Source organism: Cricetulus griseus, chromosome 4 (assembly GCF_003668045.3).
Source record: "Cricetulus griseus strain 17A/GY chromosome 4, alternate assembly CriGri-PICRH-1.0, whole genome shotgun sequence".
Taxonomy (NCBI): Eukaryota; Metazoa; Chordata; class Mammalia; order Rodentia; family Cricetidae; genus Cricetulus; species Cricetulus griseus.
This window is the reverse complement of record NC_048597.1, coordinates 110,575,067-110,588,367: the sequence shown is the minus strand read 5'-3', so window position 1 is coordinate 110,588,367 and position 13,301 is coordinate 110,575,067. Positions and strand designations below refer to the sequence as shown.

At 44.7% G+C, this 13,301-nt stretch overlaps 1 protein-coding gene across 1 annotated transcript in view; it reads left to right on the top strand.

The window, feature by feature from the left end:
- Positions 1–13,301, top strand: part of Galnt17 (polypeptide N-acetylgalactosaminyltransferase 17) — a 390,566-nt gene that overhangs the window by 1,020 nt on the left and 376,245 nt on the right. The window lies entirely within an intron of this gene.

The window sequence follows — 13,301 nt, the reverse complement described above, 5'->3', positions numbered from 1 at the left end:
TCCCATGGCCTGAAACTGTCAGCTGTTGTAATGACTGATAGTAGTTTTGGCTGTGTACTAGAGAGACATTACAAGCTCCGCACCAAATGTGCAATGATAGGGCATTACCATTAGTCCAAGGAGGTTCCAGCCCCTTCCCCACAGGAGAACCCAGCAAACAAGACAGGGGAAAGTTAACCAAGCTGCCTGTATAGTAAGTAGTTAGTAAGTAGTGCTTTAGAGGCTGGTTGACCACAGAGCCTATGTTCTTGGCTACAAGGCACACATTTCTTTTCATGTCTCTCTCTCTCTCTCTCTCTCTCTCTCTCTCTCTCTCTGTGTGTGTGTGTGTGTGTGTGTGTGTGTTGTGTATTTGGTGGGTTGCACACATAGCACAGAGAACATATAGAGGTCAGAGAGCAACTTAGTAGAGCCAGCTCTTTTCTACCATGGAGTCCTGGATAATCTTAGCTCCTCAGGCTTTATTGCCTTTACTCACTAAGCCATCTCACGGGCCCCAGACTCTGAGTTTTAAAGTATATAATATATATAATATATATATATATATATATATGTATATATATATATATATATAGCTTTAGAGGCTGGTTGACCACAGAGCCTATGTTCTTGGCTACAAGGCACACATTTCTTTTCGTGTGTGTGTGTGTGTGTGTGTGTGTGTGTGTGTGTGTGTGTGTGTGTGTTATATGAACTACATGGATCTGTAGATACAGCCATATAACCAGACTTAACCTATCTTCACTGATGAGAGTCACAGGCCAGGCACATAGCAAGTAGCAGAGGACTGGGGAAGACAGGCTTCTTCTTGCCCTTTGATGATCCCTTCTGGACAGCCCCAGGAGAGGAATGTGAGCAGCCTCCTGCATTCATAGAAAGATGCCATAGTCTTCTTAGCATCATACTATAAATATCCAGGGGGCTTTGAACTTGCACCTTTAGTGTGAAGCTGTGGCCCTAATTGTACCTCGCACAGGTAATGAGACCAGACTATCAGGACAGCCCACCAAGGCCATGTTGAAGCCCAAAGTCCTCAAGACAAAACAAACAAAACAAGATCAAATCCCTCAGTTTATTTCTAGAGCAATTAGAAGAGTATGGGCTTAGCTGGGTGATGGTGCCACACACCTTTAATCCCAGCAGGCAGGCCGATCTCTGAGTTTGAGGCCAGCCTGGTCTACAGAGAGAGTTCCAGGACAGCCTCCAAAGCCACAGTGAAACCCTGTCTCGAAAAACCAAAAGAAGAAGGAGGAGGAGGAGGAGGAGGAGGAGGAGGAGGAGGAGGAGGAGGAGGAGAAGAAGAAGAAGAAGAAGAAGAAGAAGAAGAAGAAGAAGAAGAAGAAGAAGAAGAAGAAGAAGAGAAGTATGGGCTCAGCACTCTGGAGGTGAGGCACGAGAATCAGAAGTATAGGGTCAGCCTGGCTAAGTGAGAAGAGTAGGAAGGTTGGAATTATATTTCTGCATAGAAACACATTCATAAGACACCCCTCTCCCCATATAGCCAGAGCTTGCTCACTCTCAAGCTATTTGCAGGAACAAAGGCCATTTTCATAACTGTTTCCATTAGAGACATGAAATAAGTTATGGCCACACCTTTTAATGGCAATTATAAAAATTCTATGTGGTGCTTTTTACTTGTTTATTAATTAATTTGTTTACTATTGTGGTGTGAATGCATGTGTGCACATACATGTGGGAGCTAGGGGTCAATGTTTAGTATCTTCCTCAGTCACTTCTCTGCCTTATTTTTTGAGATACAGTCTCGTACTGAACCTGGAGTCTGCTATTTTGGCTAGTCTGGTTGCCCAGCAAACCCTTGTGCCCATCTTTTCTCAGCCACCCCACCCAGGGCTAGGATTATAGGTAAATGCTAGCAAGTCCTGTGAAGCTATCACTTTACCCAATGAACCATTTTCTTGGACCACTATGTGGTGTTTTTTTAAGGGTAGCACGACCCCCTTAGTATTTACAATAATACTGTGAGGCACCTGCCCTTCTTTCTCCCTTTAGACTTGCAGGCAGTCACCCAGTGACTATCAGGGCTTTAAAATGACTCTGGAGCTTGTTACCCTAGGGTAGAGACTCTTAGCTGCTGTTCCTACTTACCTACCTAGACATTACTATCAAAATCCCTTGCAGGGTCTATGTGGATGCAGAATCAGGGCTCCATGTCCTAGGGGCTCCTGTTCAACAGCAGGGAGTAGGGTCTGAGACTTTCCCTCTGATGAACTTCTTATTCCCCATCAGATACTCCTCTGCCTATACCAGACCTAGCAAGGGCAGAAGACACATTCAGATTACAAAGCCAGCAGGTGGGTAGGACTCACCAGAAGCTAAGGTTTGCTTTCAAGGGGTTCTAGGTCTGGCTTCTTTCTCCGAGCCTTTTGCTTTGCAGAAAATGCCCATGCTAGGGAGATGGAGGTGTAGTTCAGTTGGTAGAGCCCTTGCCTAGCTTGCATGAGGCCCTGAGTTCCATCCCTAAAACTGCATGAACGGTGGCACAAACTTCTAAGCTCAGCCCTAAGGAGGAGAAAGAAGGATAAGGCTTCAAGATCATCACTGGCTACCTGTGGAGCGTGAGGCCAGCCTGGGCTACATGAGACTGTGTCTCAACATGAAAGAAGGATGAAACTGGGCTGTGGAGCTAGAACCAATTGACTGGTTGAGTGGGGAGCTAGGAAAGGAAGGCTGGAAGTTTAGTTGAGAGCTTTTCCTGGGTAAGCTATGACTTCAAACCGGAACTTGGCAGAATCTGCCTTCCCGGACACTGTGGGTGATTTGTAGGGACATGCAACCTGGAGGGTCAGAACAAGGAAAAGTTGTGATGTGGAGGAGACCCTCCCCATCTTCACTCTGCCCTCAGGGGCACCAGGCTTTGTCTGTTCTTGTTTTGAGGACTGCTTATTCCATCTGTTATACTTGGCTGCCTGCTCTTCCAGGAGGCTGGGGGAGGGAGGGAAGGGGCCAGGGCTTCATCTGGGCTCATGCTGTGTACCCATCTACACCTATTGCCACTGACAACAAAGAAGGATACCAGGAATTTAGGGTTCCTTATTCCTCAGCTGCAGCTAGGCACTGGGCACATAGCAGGAGCTCATACCCAACTCCTTAGTGCCAATTTTTTAAGTTGGCAATTTTTAAGTTGCATGGAGCTGGTCAAGGGATATAGTTCAGTGGTAGAATGCTTGCCTAGTACATGCAAGGTCCCAAGTTTGATCTCCAGAGCAACAAAAGACATACCAATAAATGAACAAAAACCCACTCAGGTTACTTAAAGCCCTCCTGTGGCCTCTTGGGTCTAGCAGGAGAAATTCATGGAGATTCCACCCTGCCCCCAATCTGGATGAGTTTTGGTTTGCTTGATTGTTTTTGCTTGTTTTGAGGCTGGATCTCATGTAGCCCAAGCTAGCCTGAAACTCCCCTAAGTAGCTGAGGATGACCTTGAACTCCTAATCCTCCTGCCTCCACCTCCTCAGTGTTGGGATCACAGGTCTGTCCAAGCGGTTCCCTGAGGATCTCCATCTTGGTTCTCATGATTGGCGTCATCTCTGCCTATTTGCCAAGACATCCCTCATTGACCTTTGGCTCTGTAGCCTACACATTGAAGCATAGGTCCTGAGAAGTTCTGGTTATGCTGATTTCTTTGAACAGTCCACAATTCTATCCATCCATTCAGGCTTGGCGCTTGTGGCTGAGGGTTGTTGAATGTTATGTGAGCAAGAGTCCTATTGCTTTGAGCTGCTCAAGGCTTTAACGAGGGTCACTTTGCAGTCTTAACTGGAGCTCTTAAGCCTCAGTGGGTTTAACTTTGGAGTCTAGAAATTACTCTAGGCTTTTTAAAGGACTGGAACCCTATTTTAGACTTTTACATCCTACCCTGTCTCTTACCATCTGTGCCTTGCATATATGGTGGGCAGTTGAGGTTTATTGATAGCTGGATGGGAGCTGGGTTTTACAAAGGAAATGATAGCCACAGAGAAAATAACCTCAAGACTGCAAAGGCTGGGATGGAAGGTGTGGTGAAGGGAGGGGTGGGAAGGGCTTCACTGGGAAGACTGTGTGTGAAAAAGCTGTCTTGGCTTCATCATATTGCCTCTGTTTCCTTGCCTATACCTTCTTGCCTATTATCATTTTGCTTCTGCCATCTTGACTATGCCATATGGCCAAATGCTTTCCTCCTTTTGGCATATCACCTTTGCCATGATGTCCCCATCATCTCATCTAAGCCATTTTTCCTTTCTGTCTATCTCCCCCATCTTACCCTCACCATCTCTCTCCCCCACCTTGCCTGAACTGTCTTGAAGTTGGTCTAGTCTTTTCCTTCCTGAATGAAAGGAACCAGCTACTTCAAGAAGTAAGGCGGTACACCAGGTTAGCCACTGTACCAGGTTAGACACTAGCCACTATCAGTATCTTTGGGTGCATGACTTTATGTTATGAATATAGTCTAATATTCTTTTCTGAAGTATAAAATCAGCTCATAGAACATCTGGAAAAAATCTTTTAAGAATCATACAGAAGAATCCAAAACTCTTAAAATCTGTTAAAGCAGTTGCCCAGTGGTTCTTATAGACCCAGATACTGATTTCGTTGTTGTTGGAATTCCTCAGTTATGCGGTACGTGATTTTTGGTTTCCTGTCACCTTTTCTGTCACCTTCTAAGGAAGTTATTTATTTCTCTCATTTTAGAGATGACAAAGGTGAGAAACAGAGATATTGTTAGTTTTAGCTGGTTGATATGGTGAGAGAAGGGCAGAGTGAAGGATTAGGAAAATAGCTTTCCCCCTTTCTTTCAGGACCCTTGCAGTGAGTTGTGGGGAGAGGAAGAGGGGTCATTCAAGCCTTGCTCCCCCTTCAAAGTCCTCAGCACAGTGAATTGGAGGTGGGAACACCCGAGCTCCAGCCCTGTTCCCTGTCAGCCCTGGGCAGCTGTGGCGTAAGAGGAAATGCAATTGATTTCGAGTTAGTTTCCAAATTTAGATTTCAGAAGGATATTGAATAGAAGCTGGGTTGCTTGGAGAAATTGAAAAATCTTTGCGGAAATAGAGAGAAGTCAAAATTACCTACGCTGCTCCTGCCTCTAAGCCACATGAGTGGACAGAGCTGAAGTCTAAAACTGCAAAGAAGGAGAAGGGGGAAAGGGACAAAAACCAAAACTAAAACATTCCCAGATAACCCAAGGGCTATGTGCCAAAATTCTCCAGGCAGGGAGAGTGAGTTGGCACAGGGGCCATGAGGGAAAATTTACTCTCTCTTGCCTGCAGGTTAGAGCCAGAAAAAGCAGGCTTGTGGGCAGCCCAGGCTGGCCTCAAACTCCATATATAGCTGAGGTGATCTGCAACTATTGTGCCCCCTGCCTTCACTTCTATGGCACTGAAATGGCAGGTGTGTATCTCTGTGACCAGTTTCTTTCTTTCTTTCTTTCTTTCTTTCTTTCTTTCTTTCTTTCTTTCTTTCCTTCTTTTCTTTCTTCCTTTCTCTCTCTCTCTTTCTTTCTTTTTTCTTCCTTCCTCTCTCTCTCTCTCTCTCTCTCTCTCTCTCTCTCTCTCTCTCTCTTTCTTTTTTCAATGCTAGGACAGAATCTAAGGCTTTGTGCACACTACCAAAGCAGTCTATTAGCAGATACATTCCCAGGCCTTCGGTGGATGGCAGAGCCAAACCCAGCATTGTTTCCCTGTTCTTACCAAGATAATGGCATCCTTACATAGACCATGGATGCTGAGTGGTACTTACATTTCCTTGTGGGGAGGGAGAAGACAATGAATATTCATATTAAAACCATCTGCTTCATGGCCACCAGGGTGAGAGATCAGTGGGGAAGAACAATTAATAAATTACTGGGGTTTGATTCCCAGTATCCCTTAACTCCAATTCCAGGGGAACTTGCACCCTCTTCTGGCATCCATAGGTAGGTACCAGGCATGCACATACCTCCATGCAACAAAGCAGTCATACACATAAAATAAGAATAATAAATACATCTTTAAAAACCTCCACCACTGGGCTGGAGAGATGTTCAGTATTTAAGAGCACTGACTACTTTTGCAGAGGACCTGGGTTCTATTTCCACCAGGCTGGGAGACTCACAACCACCTGTAACTCTAGCTCTAGGGCAGTGCTTCTCAACCTTCCCAATACTGTGTGTATGGCCCTTTAATGTAGCCCCTCATGTTGTGGTGACCCCCAGCCATAAGATTATTTTTGTTGCTACTTCATAATTGTAATTTTGCTACTGTTCTGAGTTATGTAAATATCTGATATGCAGGATATCTGATATCTGACCCCTGTGTAAGGGTTGTTTGATTCCCCAAAGGGTTGGGGACTGACAGGTCGAGAACGGCTGCTCTGGGGAAATCTAACAACATCTTCCAGCCTGCACACATAGAAACCTACACATATATAAAAGTAAAAATTAATCTTTAAATCAACAAAAGAAAACAACAACATCCAGTCACTGTAGGAGACTTGAAGGAAGCCAAGCGTACATGCCCCTATGCTCAGTCTAGGCATTCAGCAGGGACTGGAGACAAGGTTGGCCAGTGTTCTAGAAGGCTTGATCCATGGAATCTGGGTGCTGGAGCCAGGTAGGTGTTTTTCCTTTAGCCCCGGCATCTGGTTGAAGTTGGCTCCTCCTGGAGAAATGAGGAATTCTATTCTTGGACAGCATGGACATGCAGACCGGTCTGAGCGGTGGGAGTCGGATACCTTGCCAGTGGGAACAGCTGCCTCCTGCCCATCCCAGGGGTAGCAGGGGAAGCAGCCAGCATCATCATTGCTGTGGATCACCACCACCACCACCACCGTCATCATCGAAGAGATCCAGTCATCCCAGACTTTTGCTTACTGCCACATCAGGAGACTCCTTATTGGAAAGGGAGAAGGCTTAGCCATGAGCGTGAAGAATGACAAGGAGAAAAAGGGGCATGGGCAAGGGAGGCCCGAGTCCCTGAGACAGCTGAGATCAGACAGCTGTGATCTGTGAGTCTTTAAGACACCTTCAGAAGAAAGGTTGCAGAGGAGTGTCAGGCAGGGCCAGTTTCATTTCCAGATCTGTCAAGTTATGAATGTGGTGATTTTAGGTCAGTGGCTTCACTTTTTAGCTCTAAAGTGGGGTCATGGTATGTCAGGATGAATTGAGAATAAGAACAGAGGGGTTGGGGTGGTAGGTCAGTTGGAGCCCTGCTTGAGGCTCAATCATGAGGACCTGAATTCAAATCCTCAGATTCCATGCAAAAAAAAAAAGTCTGGGTGTGGTAGCATGCACTTATAATCCCGGTGCTGGGGAGAGGGAGATGAGAAGATCCAGGCCTTCACAATCTAGCTAGACTGGTCTAATCATAGATCCAGGTTTGGTGAGAGACCTTGTCTCAGAAAGCCTGGTGGATGGTGCCTGAGGAACAGCAGCCAGAGTTAGCCTCTGGCCTCCACATGCACATAAACACATTTACAAACATAAGCATGTGTATCCACATATCTGTGCATGCTGCTCACACGTGCTCACATTTGTGAGCAGCCGTGGTAAAGTCAGCTGGTTAAGCATGTACTGACTTACCATCATATTCCTGATTTCCATAGACATCTTGGGCCACAGCGGTTGCTCAAAAAAGTTTCCAAGCAAGCCAACAAACAGCAAGAGCTATATGATCAAAGAGTATGACCCTGGCTATATGATCCCAGAGGAATAAGAAGGATTCTTTTCGTTCTAATTTTCTTGAATGCCATAGACTAATATTTTTTGTTGTTTTTGAGACCTTACGTAGTCTAGACAGACCTTGTACTTAATGACCCTCCCATCTTAGCCTCTCCATGGGGTTTCAACTGGGTGTCGTCCTGACTGGCTCTGCCATGTCCTGTCTTTGGACATGGTGACATGATAGCATCTATAAATTTCACATATGAGAATTTTGTGCTTCAAAAATATTGCAAAATGAATCTCATAATGTTTTAAGGGGTTCCTGACTTGGGGTCAGGCTGTGGGTTGCACAAACCTGCTAGACTAATTTGTGGTCCCTTTTCTCTTTCATGTGTTTGCCTTAAGCTATCTTCGGTTTCATTTTTCTTTCCCTCCTTATCACTCCACCCCTCCCCTCACTTACAATGGTGGTGCTTTTGAGGCCTAGGAGAAGAAATGGCAGCCTATTACAGCAGCCTACCCTCTTAGCCAAGGTTTCATTTTCTGTAGTTATAATTACTAGAGGCCATTGGCAATCAGCAGTACAATAAGAAGTTTTGAGAGACCGAGAAGAAGAGGAGGGAGGGGAGAGAGGGAGTGAGCAAGGGAGTTGAGCTGCTCACATAGCTTCTATTATAGTCTATTGTTGTAATTGACTCTTTTTATTAGCAGTTACCATTATTAAACTATTGGTATGCTTCATTTATTAGTTAAGTTTAATAACAGGCACATTTTGTGTGTGTGTGTGTGTGTGTGTGTGTGTGTGTGTGTGTGTGTGTGTGTGTGTGTTTACAGGTGTGCATGTGGAGGTCAGAGGACAACCTCAGGTGTCAAGTGTCACTTTCTACCCTGTTTGAGACAAGGTCTCTTGTTGCATATGTTAGGCTAGCTGATAGGAGAATTCGTGGGAATTTTCCTGCCTCCACTTTCTCTTTTGCTGTAGAAGCACTGAGACTACAGAGATTTTCTACAGAGTCTGGCTTTGGGTGAGTTCTTGGGTTATGAACTTAGGTTCTCAAACTTTTGTGGAAAGCACTTTACCCTCTAAGGCACATGTCCAGTCTAGGGGTTGGTTTGTTTGTTTTGTTTTATAACACAGTGTATAGTATTGGAGTTATTAGCTGGTATGGTCTGTAGTTTCAGGTGACCCCTGGGAAATCTTGGGTGCCCTGCTGTGTGTCAAGTCCCCTTACAAAGGGTGCTGGCCTCTCACCTTGATGAGTTAGCACGTCCTTGTTACTGGGTGTGGACTACTTGCCAGAAATAAGAAGACTAGACAGTGCCTACCTAGACTTTGTATGATACTTAGAAACACCTGGTGTGGTTAGCACTTACCTAAGGGTGTCCTGGGCCTGTCCAGGTACATGGTGTGTGTTCAGGTGCCCCTCCCTGGTATAAAGGATATAAAGGAAAATCAGGAGGCTTGGGGTTTAGGTCTATTCTCTTTCTTTCTTATTCCCTTGTGTGTGGTGAATACATGTATGTATGCAAATACATGTGTATGCATTTGCCTGTGGAGGTCAGAGGTCATCTTTAGCTGTGGTCCCCTAGGTGCTAGTTAGTGCCTAGTGTTCTAAGATAGGGACTCTTGCTGGCAGAGCATTTACCCACTAGGCTAGGCTGGCTGGCTGGCTGGCCAGTGAACTCCAGGGATCCTCTTGTCTCTGTGGCTCCGGTGCTGGGTTTATAAATACAACATACATACATACATAATTACATATATACTTACATACATACATACACATGCACGAACACATTCATCTGGATTCTCACGGTGTTTTGCAGGGTCGGCTTTTAGCCCTTGAATCGTAGTGAGTTATGGACATGGTCTGGCTTAATAGTAAGAGAATAGATCTTGTTTATCTGTCTGTCACTGGGGAACTCATTTACGATCCTCCTGCCTCAGCTCCTCAAGTTCTGGGACTATAGGTGTGCAACCACCATATCCAGCTCTACAACTTTTTATTGAGATCTGCTCTAGTTTCCTTTGTTGCTGTGACAAACAGTTTGATGAAAAGCAACTCAGGGATAAAAATGGGCTTAATTTTGGCGTACAGTTCCAGAGGGATAGAGTCCCTTGTGGGGAATGCACAGCAAACAGGAGACTGACACCACCCTGACAGTTAGGATCCCGTGAGAACACCTTACATCCATACACAGAAATGAGAGAGCGAGAGAGGGGGGTGAGGAGAGAGAGAGAGAGAGAGAGAGAGAGAGAGAGAGAGAGAGAGAGAGAGAGAGAGAGAGAGAGAGAGCTAACGGGGGGGGAGAGAATAAGTGAGGCCAGGCTGTAATGCCTCAAAGCCCCCTCCAGTGACATACTTCCTCCAGCAAGGCGCCACCTCTTGAAGGTTACATAACATCCTCAAACAGCGCCACCTTCTGGAAACAAAGTGTTCCAACACACGAACCTACAGCGAACATTACTTGTTCCAACCACAACATCTAATGCATTTCCTCTACCAAGCCTACTTATCTCATTATACTGATTCATATGCAAGGAAGCTGGACCTCAGGAGATTTAAATAAGTTGTCTAGAGACACCCACCAGTAGCTCCATTCTGTGTCATCTACAACTGGCACTTACTGAGTCTGAGGTGTGAAAGAAGTATTTTGTCAGGTGGCAGCTTGTCCTGGGGCTGCAGAGGGGAAGTGGCCAGGAGTGAGGCAAGAATGTGATCGGCCCTTAACAGCCAATGGCAGGATGATGCCAGAGCGGTGTCCTTCACTCAGGCTTAGCAGTCACCCATGTGTAAAGTTGTAAAGCTGTTAATTTTAGGGCTCTAAATTATGCTGTGTGAGCTTTAAATCCAGCCCATAATTAGAATAAAATGTGAGAAAAGTGAAATTGATATTAAGTTAATTAAAAGGCTTTGCTTATATTGCAAGGAAATTAGCACAACAGAGTGGTGGTAATACTGATTCGTGCTCATTGTTAGTTTCTCCTGTTTGGCCAATGCTCAGCAGGCCCCAGGCAAGCTTTGTTCTCTGGCTTCTGCCCTGGCACCCTCACACCCTTACATAGCCATAGCCCTTGGATGGCTGATTGCACATTGTCCTGTGGAATCATCAATTCCATCATGTATCCATCCTGTTGGAACTGCCAGGCTCAATTCTGTATTCTTATTACTGGGATCATGCATCCACCTTATTGGGATTATTACAATCAATTACATGTTTGTATCATTGGCATCACTGAAGTTTCAACTGGGCAAAAGCCACAGTGGTCTTGCCATTGAGGGACTCAGGAATATTTGTCTATTAAGAAATAGGCTGGCCAGGCGTTGGTGGTGCACACCTTTAATCCCAGCATTCGGGAGGCAGAGGCAGGCGGATCTCTGTGAGTTCGAGGCCAGCCTGGTCTCCAGAGCGAGTGCCAGGATAGGCTCCAAAGCTACAAAGCTACACAGAGAAACCCTGTCTCGAAAAACCAAAAAAAAAAAAAAAAAAAGCTGTCTAGTGGCACCTGGGATTTTTGTCCTTTTTTTTTTTCCTTCAGGTTTTTTGGTTTTTGGTTTTGTTTTGTTTTTTTGAGACAGGGTTTCTCTGTGACTTTGGCGGTTGTCCTAGAACTAGCTCCTGTAGACTAGGCTGGTCTCGAATTCACAGAACTCACAGAGATCTGCCTGCCTCTGCCTCCTGAGTGCTCCTTCAGGTTTTTGAGCCAAGGCCTTGCTCTGTGATCTAGGCTAACATCAAACTCATAATTCTCCTGCCTCAGCCTCTGGAGTGCTGGAATTGCAAGTGTAAAAGTGCATGTCTCCATGCCCATCTGCCTCTGTTTATGGTTTTTATTTTTTCATTTTTTACATGTATGTGTGTATGTATGTATGTATGTACATATGTACATACTTAATTTGTTTCTACTTTATTTATTTGAGGCGGGGTCTCTCACTGACCTGGAACTCATGACATAGGCTAAGCTAACTGGAGGGTGAGCTACCCCAGGCTTCCGACTATCTCTGCTTTAGCATCACTGAGAGCACAAGTGCATGCCACTATGTCAAGATTTTTTTAATTTCATTTTAAATCTGTATTCTGAGGATTAAACTCAGGTACTTATGTGTCAGACATGGGCTTGCCATTGCCATTGCACACATGTGGAGGTCAGAGGACAAGTTTCAGGGGTTCTCTTCTTCCAACAGGTAGATCTCAGGGGTTCAAACTCAGGTCATCAGGCTTGATGGCAAGTGTCTTTGTCTCCTGAGCTCTTTTGCTGGCCCTGATTTTTAAAAAAATGTATATATATAACTGTTTTTTTTGTGTGTGTGGAGGGGTGTACAAGGACATGTATGCATACACATACCTGGAGGCCAGAGGACAATCTTTAATGTTGTTCCTTGGATTACTTTGTTTATTTGAGGCAGGGTCTCTTACTGACTTGTTGCTCATGCAGTAGGCCAAACTAGATGGATGGTGAGCCTTGGGGTTTTGATGCTCTCTGCTTCCTCCTCCCCAGGAGTACAAGTGTGTGCCGACTGTATCCATATTTGATTTTTAGAATCTAGATCCTGAGCACTGAACACAGGCCCTTATCCTTGCAGGGCAAACTCTTTAACTCAGTGAGTTTTCTCCCCAGGACCCAGTCTCTGTTTTCAGTGTGATAGGTAAATACGAACTGAACTTAAACGGTAAGTGGGGTGGTAGAAAATAGTAGGAATGAAAGTCACCTATTTCCTTTTGAAGGTTTATTATTGGTAGTATTTTTAACTATGCATGTGTATCTCTGTGTGGGTATGTGCGTGTGACTGTGGAGGCCTATGATGGCCAAAAGAGAGCATTGGAGCCCCTGAAGCCAGAGCTACAGTTGGTTGTGAGCTGCCTAACATGGGTGTTGGGAACTGGGCTTGGGTCCTTTATCAGAGCAACAGTGCTTTTAGCCCTTAAGCCATCTCTCCGCCCCAAAAGTCACCTATTTCAAAGCCAACATCTGTATTCAATCTGCTGTTGGCTTTAAGAAAAAAGGTTTCTTCTCAGCATTCCAGCATCCTGTTTACAGAGTGATGGCAGGAACGTAATCACTCCTACTTATGTTCCTTGTGGAGCCGAGGCAATAAGTACTGAAATATAGAGCTGCTGTTTGCAGTTATAACAACTAAATAATATATGCATTGTCTTTATTACGGCTGATAGAAACTGGCATTTTCCAAGATGAAGCAAGGCGAAAAGGTTAGTTTAAGAATTAGCAGTTAAAAAACAAAAAACAACACACAAAAAAACCCTGGCCTCTGCAGTCTGCCTTCTAAATCATGCAAACATTTATGTTTGTGCCAATGTCGCCCTATTGCCTTTCCAGCAATTACTGAAATGCATTCAGAGATAAAAACGGAGTTCAGGGAAGAATATTTAAGAGCTCTTTAATGAGGTTAAAAACTTTACTAATTTGCCAAGTTTCTCTGAAATCTACTTTTTTTTCATTGTTTTTTTCTTGCTTACCCATCTTCCTGCAGTTGAACTGATTCCAAGAATTTTTGAATAAAGGGGCTGGAAGGCTGGAAGGACTATGGACATATCCAAACCTCAGGAATTATTCCTTTTCCTTTACTAGCTAAAGGTGAATATTCAGGGGGCTCTAAAAACCCTTTGGCTTTGTTTACTCTCCTTAAGCTATTTGATGTGAGAACAAAAG